Raw genomic sequence first — 14,699 nt, 5'->3', positions numbered from 1 at the left:
TATTTTCCTCACAAAGAATCAAGATTGATAGCCTTTATATCCTATAAAAATACAGTCACTTCATTGGTGAAAAATTAGTATAAAATTACATCATGTAACTGGTACCCAAATATTTAAAAGAATAAAATTTGAATTACTAAAGAACATATTGGATAGAAAGTTAATGTTTGAGCTTATCTGGTATCTCAGTTAAGATTATTTTAGTGGAAAATAACAGACTCACTAAGGCAAGATTTAGCAAGGAAGGCAAATTTATTATAAGGATATAGGGATGTCTCTCAAAACACAAGGTCAGGGTACAATTCAGGTCATTTTCAGATCTTGAACCGTGTGTTGGAAAGCCATTAGGATTCTTCACAGCTTGTTCCTCAAAAGAAGATCTTCTGTTTCTCTGGTGACACGTGAATTCTCTCATCTCTGCCTCCTTCTATACTTTTGCTTTTTTTTTTTTTAACTCAGGCAGTCTTTTCCTGTTTCTCTGTTCACATGACCACCTTAGCAGATAACAGCTTACATCCTAGGCTCAAGCGGACATCTCAGATTAATGAAAGTATCAAATTCTCAAATGCAAATTCCTAGAAGAAAACATATGATGGTCCCAGCCTGAGACAGATGTCCAACTCTGGGTCAGTAATTCATGGACAGAAAGCAGGGCCACAGATTTCTAATGTAAGGCTCTGTATCTGAGGAAGGAGCAGTTCTTAGAGAAAACACTCAGAAGGAATTGGTCTCTGCCTTTCGTATACATTTCCAGAACATGCTTAACATGCCTGTTACAGTCCTGTTAACACGGTTTCATTTGGTTTCCCTTTGTTTCCCTTCCTCACACCTGCACCCTGAGGAAAAGGACAGGTTGCTTAGTATCCATAACACCTAGCTGACATGAAATTATAAGAGTTAATATTTAGTTAGTGCTTATTGTAGGCTAGACACGAAAATTTTAAAAAATTAACTTAATTCTTACAGCATCTCTATGTAGAGAGAAATTTTAATGTATCTTTTAAAAATATGATTAGGTGGAAGATGGTATTGACGGTGAGTATTAGACATGTTCATAACACTGACTATAAAAATTTTTTGGTCTATCAAATATCCTGTAACAATACCAGTTATATTTTTTTAGTTAAAGTGTTTATACCATTTTTTACCACTTGGTGTCAGACTTATACTATTTGAATGTATTAGTGCATTTAGGAAAAGTTTGAGGTTTGTGTGTTTTAAGTTTTTCGTGCTCTAAGACTTTTCTTAGAACATAACTGTTCTTTGCAGAGTCACTGAGGAGATAAAATATTACCTTTGTCTTTCTCTGATATTTTTAGGTTAAATTGCATTCACTGCCAGACTGGAAGGGAAGATTATTATCATAAGAAGTGCACAGAGAATTTATGAGAGAATTCCTGGAGGCTCAAAGAGCTTTTTCAAAATCTTTATAAGAGGTAGGAGTAAGTCAGTCTCTTGGATTCATCCTCTGTTCAGAAACTATTTGAATACTTCTTTATCCTTGTAAGTGGAATCCAAAAGGACTTACCTTGCAAGGCTTATGACAAATTCATCTCTGGCTGATGGAGCAGAGAAGCGGGATGAATAATGGATGAAAAGATCAAGGATTTCAAATATGGAAACAGTGCTACATGATGATTACATGTAATTCATTAATTCATTCAATAAAGATTTATTGATCTGCTATAATGTGCCAGGCCCTGCTTTGGGGAGATTTTCCTGGATGTCAGCTTCTCTTCTTAGCCTCCTCTGAGGTTTTATCTATGGCAGCATTCTTCACACATCCTGCATCTGACAAATACAGGGAGAAAATTATCTGTTATGGAGACACTCAGTCCAGACATTGCAGGGTAGAGAGTCATCTTGGCAGCTGAAAAACACAAATATTCTTTTTTTTCTAAATCTTGCTAAAATATACATAATGTAAAATTTGCCCATTTTAACCATCAAGGTATTCTTAAGTGTTTGCCTATGATATTCAAAGTTTTTGCTGTGAGATTTTAATGAAAATTGACTTCTAAAAATATGATTATTCAGTCATATGTCTTATTTATATAAAAACAAATATGAAGAATTCAGAAGTAGGTAAGGAAAAGAGTCTCTAAAAAGAAAAGGGTTACTATGATTACTTGAAAAATAGAAATATGTAGGCCTTATGTTATTTTTTCTTTAAAAATATTACTTTATTGACTAGGAAATATAATTTTAAGTTTCAAAATCCAAAAACATAGGACATAGATATACATATAATAAAACATAAAAGGATATATATGACATAGAAATATATATATATACACACACATATTTGTATATATTACTATAAAGGATATATATGTATACATATACACATACATATATGTACTTATATAAATATACTTCTTCTCATCAGTAATCCCTCATCACTCCATTTCCCTTGCCAGAAAAAACTGATTGTGTTAGTATTTAAAAAATCTTTCCAGAGATATGTTATTCATATATATATCAAAAGGTATATATTCTCTATTCCCACATTCTTTTCACACTTATGCGACCACCTCTGTTCCTTACTTTTTTTATGACTTAATAATAGTGGAGGACTTTGCTTGTGGTCCAGCAGTTGAGAATCTGCCTGCCAGTGCAGGGGACACAGGCGCGATCCCTAGTCTGGGAAGATTCTGCAGGCTGCAGGGCATCTAAGCCTGTACACAGCACCTACTGAAGCCTGTGCCCCAGGGCTTGTGCCCCACAAGAGAAGCCACTGCAATGAGAAGCCCATGGACCAAAACTAGAGAGTAGCTCCCTCTCACTATAACAGAAAAAGCCCTCTTGCAGCAACAAAGGCCCAGTGCAGCCAAAAATAAAGAAAGAAATGAAATAAACATTGAAAACAATAGTGGAGAATTGTCCACATCCTTACATAAAATGTTTTCTTACTCTGCCCTATGTCTCAACAGCATTTCATGGCTTGTCAGGCAAAATTGTGAAAGACTTTGAAAAGGGAAAGAGGAAAGAAAGAAAAAAGATTACCGACTGTCTTTGCAATGGAACATTAAGCATCCTTCAGTGAACTCTTCCATGTTGGCTGATTCAATACCAGACTGTGTCTTTCACTGTCTGTAACAGAGCTATTACAGATACTGTAAGATGGAGAAAACGGAAAGTTATGAATATGAATTTTGTCTGGTGAAAGGCAACTGATTTCCTTCTCCACCCCCAACTCCTAGGCTCATTTTTATATCTATTAGCAAATTTATTTTAGTATTTTTGATGTTATATCTATTTCCATATCAGTATCTGTTCTTTAGATTCTTCTTGGAACCATTTGCAACATCATACTGGTTCTCTCATCAATCAATGAGTTAAATCTTTGATATGTATTAATTTTATATTTGTATGATAGTCATAACTTTACCTTTAAAAAAATAATCCTTAAAAGCTTTGGTGGTCATCCGCTGAATTGCCCAATGACAAAACCAGGTGAACTGCATTGCTTGAAAAGTGCATTTCATGGGTTACATAAGCCCAGGCATTGCTTTTCTTGGATCCTAGAATAATTCCAAGTGACACTAGAACTTTAATTTGGCTGTTTCTCCATTTTTCTAGGTTTTTCCTTTGCTGATATTTTGCCTTGTTTTTGTTTGGGGTTTGCACATGACAAATAAATATTTCTTTTTGGTGGCAGTAATGATTGAGAATTTGATCTTACGGTATGGTCTGTTTTATGATCTCTGTAGATGGATGATAGCAATTTTTTTGCCATGCTGGGACATATAAAAGGAAATTTTTTTTTTTTTAGTCTTTTTTTGTGTGTGTCTATCTATTTTGAGTTCAAAGCAATTTAGAATATTTATGCTCACTGAGAAGAACAACTCCTTGATATCTGCACTGCTGTTTTTGTGTTTCTATGTTTACCCTAAAGCTGTTGAACTGAAACTAAGTTTTCTATGTCTATTTATGCCTATGTGCCTGTGTGTTTATATCTCTGTAATACAGAAAAGGCCCTATACTCTTATTTCGTGACTATTAAATGTTTCCCTATCTCTGGAGAATATTAATAAATTAGATTGTGCAAGCTCTTTAAGAAACTTTGTTCTTATTGATTTATAGAGTTAGATAATACTTATATAAATAAAATGTTCCTAAAATTCCCATAAAATAAAAATGCTGAACTACTAACATTTTTAATATGCTAAGCTTAAAAAGAATTCTTACAGAAACTGCAAATTTCAGAACATTTTAAGAATTTTAGTTCACATAATTAACAAAACTCTTTGGCAATGAGATTAGTTTAATTTTGTAATATTAATTTAAATAACAACCATATATTTTCTTGATTTATCAGTATTGATATATTTATTTTACTTGAGTTTGTTTTTCCTAAACGTATATAGGTTTTCTAATCAAATAAATATTAGCCTCTATGGGCTTCCCAGGGTCTCAGTAGTAAAGAATCTGACTGCAGTGCAGGAGACACAGAAGACGTTGGTTCAGTCCCTGGGTTGTGATGATCCCCTGGAGGAGGAAATAGCAATCCACTCCAGTTTTCTTGCCTGAAAAATCTCATGAACAGAGGAGCCTGGCAGGCTACAGTCCATGGGGTCACAAGAAGTCAGACACAACTGAGCACACACACACACCCCCCTATAATGTTTAAGAATATAAAAAATATAAATTTGTGTGCAATAAAATGTGAATTATGATCTTGACTATTTATATATATTAATAATAATTAAGTTTTTGTACTGTGCCAATTTAAACATAATTTCCAAGATCTTTGGGTAGTTTAAAACTTTAAACTAACATTAGCCTAATTTGTGGTTTAATCTTGGGATACCTAAATAGCTTCTAACTAAGATACAATTCTGAAATTTTGGTTACTAAACAATATCTTAAGTTTATATGTTTTTTATTTTTTAAAAAATATGCTATAGAGAGGCTATATCTTTGGGTCATGTTAATGAATATGTTCACATTTGCTACAATAAGATATGAAAAGAATGTGTATAGTTGTTGTAAAAACTTGTGTTATGTATGTTTATGAGCTTTGCTGGTTTGGTTCATGCTTATTTATATTAAATAATTTTCAATTATTTATGGTCCTTCAATTTTATATGTGAAATGGAAGTTAACTATTTTGGTTGAAAGTTATAATTAATACGAGTAGCTGAAACTATACTATGAAGATTGGTGAGAAATATAAAGGTTTATGTGCTTTCTTTTTCAAGGAAAAAGAGATTAGTTTTATCTTAATGAAGAGATGATCAAATCCTTTTGTCTCAGGATCCTTTTACATTCTGAATATTTAAAAGCACAATGAATGAGCTTTTGTCTAAGTAGGTTACATTTGTCAGCATTTACCATATTAGAAACTAAAGCCAATAGATCTTTTAAATATTTGATTTTTGAAAATAGCAATAATGAACTGATTTCATGTTCACCTAAGTAACATATTTAATGAGAACTGTATTTTAAAAACATTAAGAGAAGAGTTGATTTACTTTAAATTTTTGTAAATCTCTGATGTCTGGCTAATGGGACTCAGCTTGAGTCTCCTATCTCTTTCAGCTTTCGATCTGTGATATCATATGTCATGCAGCTTCTGGAAAGCTTCAGTGCACACTTATAAGAATATAAGAGAGAAAAAGACAGTCCTAAAGTATAAGTGTGTTCTAAGATATGAAACTTTGAAAGTGAATTTTATTTGCCTTGGCATATAACATCTAAGTTTGAAAAGAAGCTATGAAATATGTTAAAATTTTGGCATAGTTCATCATGTTTCAAAGGGCTTGCTTTCTTGGTTTACTGACTGATGCATTTGTCAAATGGCAATATGAAAGACTTTTCTTTATATTCTGTGTAATCTATGTAATGCCCCTTCAGTCCACAAAATGTTTTACCCTCAAGATTAAGCAGAATAAGAATTAAATAGGTTGAATGAATGTATGGGAAATTTCATTTTAAAATGAAATAATGAAGTATTATTGCTTCAATGTTCTATACTTATTGGACATAGGAAAAAGCCATTTATTTTTCTTTGTAAATTATCTTTAATCTGTGATTTATTAGATTCTCCTTATGTAAATGAAATGAAATATTTAAAAATTATTTCTGAGTCTCATAGACACCCTCCTTGAATTAAAAAACTCTTGCTGAGAACCAAAACTTGAAAACTCTTAAAGGAAAATACAAGTCTAAATCTTTATGACTTTGGATTAGGTGATGAGTGATCTTTTAGCTATGACACCAAAACCAGAAGCAAGAGAAGAGATGGTGGAACAGAGGACAAGAACTCACCTCCCTTCATGAACACAAAAAATACACATTTACATGTGGAACAGTTCTCACTGAAAATTAATTGGAAACTGTCAAAAAGATGCCTGTACAACCAAAGCTGTAGTAAAGGTATACATGTAATCAGGTTGGAAAGGAAGAAAAGCAATCAGGTTGGGACCTGTGTCTCTGGGAGGGGACTCGGAGGGAAAAGGAGACTGTACAGATAGATACCTGCCCTGGGGAGTGAGCAGTGACAGCCTCAGATCTGATGCCCCAGTCCTGGGGTCCTACATGGGGGCAACAAGCCCCCGTGGCTGTTTGGAAGATGACTGGGACTAACAGGAGGGCTGTGGGAAGCCTGGACTCTGCTTCTGTGGAGCTCATGTGCTGCCTTGCCCCTGATGCAGGGTGGTGAGTATGATTAGAGGACTGATCCAAAGGCTGTGGATTTCCCTGACCCTCTTGACACATGCCCCAACCCGAGCTGAGCAAATGTTCCACCACTGCTTACTCCTCATCGCATGGGTGGCACAGAACCTAGGGTTATGGGTACCATGACTGGGGAGAAAACTCAGATTTTTCTATGGGATGCAGAGGCTGCCTGATCCCAGCACGGAATCCAAGTGGGGTGACACTAGCCATTGTTGGCATCTAGGTTTAGCTGGTAAAGAATGTGCCTGCAATGCAGGAGACCTGAGTTTGATACCTGGGTTGGGAAGATCCTGTGGAGAAGAACGGTTACCCACTCCAGTATTCTGGCATGGAGAATGTCATGGACTGTATAGTCCACGGGGCCACAAAGAGTCATACATGACTGAACATCTTTCACCCAAGGGGTGCGTCAGAAGCTGCCTAGATCTCTGATGGTGGCTGCTCCATCACACCTCATGCCCAGATACATACCATGAGTCCACTTGGGCCCCACCTGCCCTGCAGTGCAGCTCCAGAACAGGGCAGGGGCGGCAGAGGCTGAGGGAAGTGATCAGCTGTGAGGCAGAAAGGAGACTTGGATTTAAGGCTGCATTTGAGCAGAGCAAAGAAAACAATTCCTGCTACCTGTACAGACTGTTCATTGGAGACAGTTTAGAACTGTCTGTGGCTGACACGAACTGAGAATGTGAATGAGCCCTGCTTGCTTCAGCACTTCCCTCCTCTTGGGCAAAGGTCCTGGTGCTGGAAAATGGGAAAGCACACACTTAAAGGAAACAGAGTCAGCTTGGGCCAGACCCTCAGGGCTTCCACTCCAGCAACTTGTGATCAACCCCACTCGTTGTAGGGCTGTGATGCCACCGAACAGGGGGCAATCCCTGCTCTACACTTGGCTCCAGCTCTAAGAAATGGAAAGATATCCCATGCTTTTGGATTGGAAGAATTAATGTTGTTAAAATGGCCATACTACCAAAAGCAGTCTGCAGCTTTAATGCAATCTCTATCAAAATACACATGATATTTTCCATAGAACTCAAACAAATAATCCTAAGATTTACATGGAACCACAGAAGACCTCAAATTGCCAAAGCAATTTTGAGAAAAAAAGAACAAAACCGCATGTATCACCTTCCCAGATTTCAGAATATACTACAAAACTACAGTAATCAAAACAGCTTGGTATTGGTTAAAAAAAATAGACACGTAGATCAATGGAACAGAATAGAGTCCAGAAATAAACTTACCCATGTATAGTCAATTAATCTATGAGAAAGGAGGCAAGAACGTACAATGGAGAAGATACAGTCTTTTGAATAATTGGTTCTAGGAAAACTTGACAGTTTCATGTAAAACAATGAGATTAGAACATTTCCTCACACCATACAAAAAAATAAACTCAGAACGTATGAAAGACCTAAATGTAAGATATGAAACCATAAACCAGCCAACAGAGAACATAGGCAGAATACTCTTTGACATTAATTGTAGCAACACCTTTTTTTGATCTGTCTCTGAAGATAAAGGAATCAAAAGCAAAAATAAACAAATGGGACCTAGCTAAACTTGGAAGGAATGATGCTAAAGCTGAAACTCCAGTACTTTGGCCACCTCATGCAAAGAGTTGACTCATTGGAAAAGACTCTGATGCTGGGAGGGTTTGGGGACAGGAGGAAAAGGGGACGACAGAGGATGAGATGGCTGGATGGCATCACTGACTCGATGGACGTGAGTTTGAATGAACTCCGGGAGATGGTGATGGACAGGGAGGCCTGGCGTGCTGCAATTCATGGGATTGCAGAGTCGGACACAACTGAGTGACTGAACTGAACTGAACTGAAACTTAAAAAGCTTTTGCACAGCAAAAGAAACTATTGACTAAGCAAAAAGACAATCTACTGAATGGGATACCATATTTGCAAATGATACAACCACTTAGGGGTTAGTATTCAAAATATATAGGCAACTCATACAACTCAATGTCAAATAAACAAAGAAATGGGCAAAGATCTGAAAAATTCTTTGAATTTTTCCAAAGAAGACATACAGATGGCTAAAAGTTACATAAAAACATGGTCAACATTGCTAATTTTCAGGGAAATTCAATCAAAACAACAATAAGATATTATATCACACCCATCAGAATGGTTATCATCAGTCTACAAATAACGAATGTTGGTGAGGATGTGGAGAAAAGGGAATCCTTGCACACTGTTGATAAGACTGTAAATTGGTGCAACCACTATTGAAGACAGTATGGCATTTCCTTAAAAAAAGAACTACCATAAGATCTAGCAATTCCACTTCTGAGTACCTATTCAAAGAAAATACTAATTCAAAAATATACACACATCTCGATGTTTACTGCAGCATTGTTTACAGTAGCTAATATATGGAAACAACCTAAGTGTCCATCAGCAGATGAATGGATAAGGAAGATGTGTTATATACATATACAATGGAGTACTACTCAGCCAAAAAAGAATGAAATTTGAAGCAATGTTGGTGGACCTAGAAAATATCATGCTCAGCAAAATAAGAGAGAGAGAGAAATACTGTATGATATCACTCATATGTGAAGTCTAAAAAAAAAAATGAATGTATATAGCAAAATAAAAAAAGACGCACAGGTATAGAAAGCAAACATGTTTGCTAGTGGGGAAAAGGGAAGGGGAGAGGGGCAAAATGGGGTATAAGAGTAATTAATACAAACCACTATGTATAAAATAGTTAAGCAACAAAGATACATTGTACATCACAGAGAATTATAACCATCATTTTAAATAACTTTTAATGACATATAATCTATAAAATACTGGGTCAACATGTATAACTGAAATAAATATAATATTCTAAATAAATTATACTTAAAAAAATGGAAGCAATAAAAGAAAAAATACATAAATTAGACTTCAGAATTAAAAATTGTGCTTCCAAGGACCCAAGAAAGCAAAATGACAATTTACAGAAGAAATAATTGCAAATCATACATCTGATAAATGTATCGTACCCAGAATATATAAAAATTTCTTATAATTCAAAAATAAAAAGACAAATTGCAGTTTAGAATGGGCAAGAGATTAGAATAGACATTTTTCAAAGGTGGTGTACAAATGACCCTTAAACACCCACTGAAAGGATGCTCAACATTATTAGTGTTTGTTGCTGTTGTTCAGTTGCTAAGTCATGTTTAACTCTGTGCAACCCCATGGACTGCACACCAGGCTTTCCTGTCTTTCACTGTCTCCCAGAGTTTTCTCAAATTCATGTCCATTGAGTCGGTGATGGTCTCTAATCATCTCACCCTCTACCGCCCCCTTCTCCTTTTGCCTTCAATCTCTCCCAGCATCAGGATCTTTTCCAATGAGTAGGTTCTTTGCATCAGGTGACCAAAGTATTGGTGAAATGCAAATCAAACTCACAATGAGATATCACTTCACACTCACTGGGTATAATAAAAAAGACAATGACACATGTTGGTGAGGGTGCAGAGGAACTGGAACCATTATATGTTGAAGGTGGGAATGTAGGATGGTACATCATTGGAAAACAGCTTGGAAATTCCTCAAAAAGGTAGATATATATGACCCAGCAATTTCACCTCTAGATACACCCTCAAGAGAAATGAAAACTTCTGTACAAACAAAAACTTGGGCATGAATGTTCATAGCAGTATTATTCATAATAATGAAAAAGTGGAAGCAGTGCACATGTCCATGGGCTGAGGAATGGATGTACAAAATGTGGTATGTCCATTCAATGGTATATTATTCAGCCATATGCAGAAAAATGAAGTATAGATTCATGCTACAACATGGAGGTACCTTGAATATATTATGGTAAGTGGAAATATCAGACACAATAGGTCACATATTTAATTTACATGCTCATGGTTTAATTTACATAAAATATACAGAATAGGGGATACCCTTGTAGCTCAGATGGTAAAGTATCTGCCTGCAACGCAGGAAACCCGAGTTCAATTCCTAGGTGGGAAGATCCCCTGGGAGAGGGCAGGGCAACCCACTCCAGTATTCTTGCCTGGAATATTCCCATGGACAGAGGAGCCTTCCTGGCTACAGTCCATGGGGCTGCAGAGTTGGACATGAATGAGTAACTGGAGTTTCAGCTTTAGCATCATTCCTTCCAAAGAAATCCCAGGGCTGATCTCCTTCAGAATGGACTGGTTGGATCTCCTTGCAGTCCAAGGGACTCTCAAGAGTCTTCTCCAACACCACAGTTGAAAAGCATCAATTCTTCGGTGCTCAGCCTTCTTCAGAGTCCAACTCTCACATCCATACATGACCACAGGAAAAACCATAGCCTTGACTAGACGGACCTTTGTTGGCAAAGTAATATCTCTGCTTTTCAATATGCTATCTAGGTTGGTCATAACTTTCCTTCCAAGGTTGGTGATGGACAGGGAGGCCTGGCATGCTATGATTCATGGGATCGCAAAGAGTCGGACATGACTGAGCGACTGAACTGAACTGAACTGAACTGAGTGACTAACACTTTCACTGTCATACTTCCACATACAGAATAGAAATATCCCTAGAAACAGAAGTTCAGATCTTCCTCAACTTATGATAAGGGTATGTCCCAATAAGCCATCATATGTTAAAAATATCATAAGTTGAAAATGTATTTAATATACTTAACCTACTAAACATCATAGCTTAGCCTAACCTACTCTAAGTGAGCTCAGAACGTTTACATCAGCCTATAGTTGGGCAATTCTGAAAGAGGTGGGAATACCAGGCCACCTGACCTGCCTCTTGAGAAATCTGTATGCAGGTCAGGAAGCAACATTTAGAACTGGACGTGTAACAACAGACTGGTTCCAAATAGGAAAAGGAGTATGTCAAGGCTGTATATTGTCACCCTGCTTATTTAACTTAGACGCAGAGTACATCATGAGAAACGCTGGGCTGGAAGAAGCACAAGCTGGAATCAAGATTGCCAGGAGAAATATCAATAACCTCAGATATGCAGATGACACCACCCTTATGGCAGAAAGTGAAGAGGAACTCAAAAGCCTGTTGATGAAAGTGAAAGAGGAGAGTGAAAAAGTTGGCTTAAAGCTCAACATTCAGAAAACGAAGATCATGGCATCTGGTCCCACCACTTCATGGGAAATAGATGGGGAAACAGTGGCAGACTTCATTTTTTTGGGCTCTGAAATCACCCTAGATGGTGATTGCAGTCATGAAGTTAAAAGACTTACTCCTTGGAAGGAAAATTATGATCAACCTAGATAGCATATTGAAAAGCAGAGACATTGTCAACAAAGGTCTGTCTAGTCAAGGCTATGGTTTTTCCTGTGGTCACGTATGGATGTGAGAGTTGGACTGTGAAGAAAGCTGAGTGCCGAAGAATTGATGCTTTTGAAGTGTGGTGTTGGAGAAGACTCTTGGCAGTCCCTTGGACTGCAAGGAGATCCAACCAGTCCATTCTAAAGGAGATCAGTCCTGGGTGTTCATTGGAAGGACTGATGCTAAAGCTGAAACTCCAGTACTTTGGCTACCTCATGTGAAGAGTTGACTCATTGGAAAAGACTCATGCTGGGAGGGATTGGGGGCAGGAGGAGAAGGGGACAACAGAGGATGAGATGGCTGGATGGCGTCATTGACTCGATGGACATGAGTTTGGGTGAACTCCGGGAGTTGGTGATGGGCAGGGAGGCCTGGCGTGCTGCAGTTCATGGGGTCACAAAGAGTCGGACACGACTGAGCGACTGAACTGATAGTTGGACAAAAACATCTAACACAAAGCCCATTTTATAATAAAGTGTTGAATAGTTCATATAATTTATTGACTACTGCACTGAAAGTGAAAATAGGATAGTTGTCTGGATACAGAACACTTGTAAATGTTTGCGTTATTTACCCTCGTGATCACATGACTGAGTGGGTGCTGTGGCTTGCTACTGCTGCCAGGCATCATGAGAGTATCATTCTGCTAGTTCAGGAAAAAATTAAAATTTGAAGTTTGGTTTCTACTGAATGCATTTTGCTTTCACACCACTGTAAAGTTGAAAATTTGTAAATTGAACCATTTTAAGTTGGGGGCTATCTGTGGATTAGTTGTTGCTAGGGACTGAAGTGGGACTGAAGTCACTGACAGTGACTGCTTATAGATATGGGGTTTCTTTTTGGAGTGATGAAAGTGATCTGAAATCAGATAATGGTGATAGTTGCACAACTTTGCAGATACTCAAAACTGATGAATCGTATACTTTAAAAAGGTGGATTTAATGGTATTTGAGTTATGTCTCAAAAAATGTTTAAAAAATGCAATTAAAACTTTAGCAAGTCTCCTTTTTCATGGCAAAATATTATTTGCATAAGTTCAATAAGAATCTATTCTCTCTGTCTCTCCTTTTTTCTTTACCAGAATATAGTTTGACAAACTGATTGTGAGAACAAGGCCCTAGCATATTCAAGAATAATGCTTATTCAAGTATGACATGTCACATCACAAAAAAATTGATTTTACTTATGAAAGACATGCCTACAGAATCCTCCAAGGAAGCATGGCTTGGTAACTTGTTTATAGGATCCCAGCCTCACAGATGGTAAACATGGCTAATTAGGTCAGGAAACTAAGATAATGTTAGTGACCTCTAGAGAGAAATTCTGGAGAAGGCAATGGCACCCCACTCCAGTACTCTTGCCTGGAAAATCCCATGGACGGAGGAGCCTGGTAGGCTCCAGTCCATGGGGTCGCTAAGAGTCGGGTATGACTGAGCAACTTCACTTTCAATTTTCACTTTCATGCATTGGAGAAGGAAATGGCAACCCACCGCAGTATTCTTGCCTGGAGAATCCCAGGGACAGAGGAGCCTAGTGGGCTGCCATCTATGGGGTCGCAAAGAGTTGGACACTACTGAAGCGACTTAGCAGCAGCAGCAGAGAGAAATTCACCCAAATTAGTAGATATTTCAGGTTTAATATGGTGAAGGGAACTTCCTAGGCCTCATTTCATAATCTCAGGAGAGCAAATGAACGGCTTTTAGAAGTTCAGTCCGAGATTCCTTGTGAAAATGTCCAGAAAGAAGTTAATATGGCAGCCTGACTACTTGTTCAATACCATATGGCTGTGGGATTGCAAGATCTCAAGGAGGCCTGTATGGCTAATTAGTACTTGCTACATCTATGTGAATAATTAGGCCAAACCTAATGAGATGAGCCTTTTTTATATGTTGTTGTTGTTTAATCATTGTCATGTCTGACTCTTTTGTGACCCCATGGACTGTGGCTTGCCAGGTTCCTCTGTCCATGGGATTTTCCCGGCAAGATTACTGGAGTGGCTTGACATTTCCTTCTCTAGGGGATCTTCCTGACTCAGAGATCGAGCTTGGGTCTCCTGCACTGGCAGGCAGATTCTTTACCACTGAGCTACCCAGGAAGCCCTACATCTGTGTGAATAATTAGGCCAATGCTAACGAGATGACCCTTTTTTAAAAAAATTAATTTATTTTTATTGAAGGATAATTGCTTTACAGAATTTTGCTGTTTTCTGTCAAACCTCAACATGAATCCCTCCCTTTTGAAACTCCTTCCCATCTCCCTCCACATCTCACCCCCTAGGTTGATACAGAGCCCCTGTTTGAGTTTCCTGAGCCATACAGCAAATTCCCATCGGCTATCTATTTTGCATATAGTAATGTAAGTTTCCATGTTACTCTTTCCATACATCTCACCCTCTCCTCCCCTCTCCCCATGTCCATAAGTCTATTCTTTATGTCTATCTCTCCACTGTTGCCCTGTAAATAAATTCTTCAGTACCATTTTTCTAGATTCTGTATATATATGTTAGAATACGATATTTCTCTTTCTCTTTCTGACTCACTTCACTGTATAATAGGAGATGAAACTTTTTTGACGTGTACAAAAGTAATTTTTGAGATTATTATGATCACAAGGGTGGACAAAGGAGATTGTTAGAGAAAATATTTGAAATGGACTAAAAAGGATTAGTGGGTTTAATTTCAATGAATTCTATGTATTGTCTAGTAT

At 37.4% G+C, this 14,699-nt stretch overlaps 1 long non-coding RNA gene across 1 annotated transcript; it reads right to left on the bottom strand.

The window, feature by feature from the left end:
• Window positions 1–1,648: 1,648 nt before the first annotated feature.
• LOC147365625 (uncharacterized) lies at window positions 1,649–3,120 on the bottom strand. Its single transcript, XR_015132602.1, has 2 exons — window positions 3,007–3,120; window positions 1,649–1,791 (listed from the first exon to the last, which is right to left on the bottom strand). It is a non-coding gene; the product is annotated as an uncharacterized LOC147365625 (long non-coding RNA).
• Between the last annotated feature and the right edge of the window lie 11,579 nt (window positions 3,121–14,699).

Source organism: Bos grunniens, chromosome 9 (genome assembly GCF_055505025.1).
Source record: "Bos grunniens cultivar Pamir isolate PY7600 chromosome 9, Bosgru_T2T1.0, whole genome shotgun sequence".
NCBI lineage: Eukaryota > Metazoa > Chordata > Mammalia > Artiodactyla > Bovidae > Bos > Bos grunniens.
The sequence above is the reverse complement of the archived record's forward strand: the minus strand, read 5'-3'. Positions and strand labels throughout refer to the sequence as shown.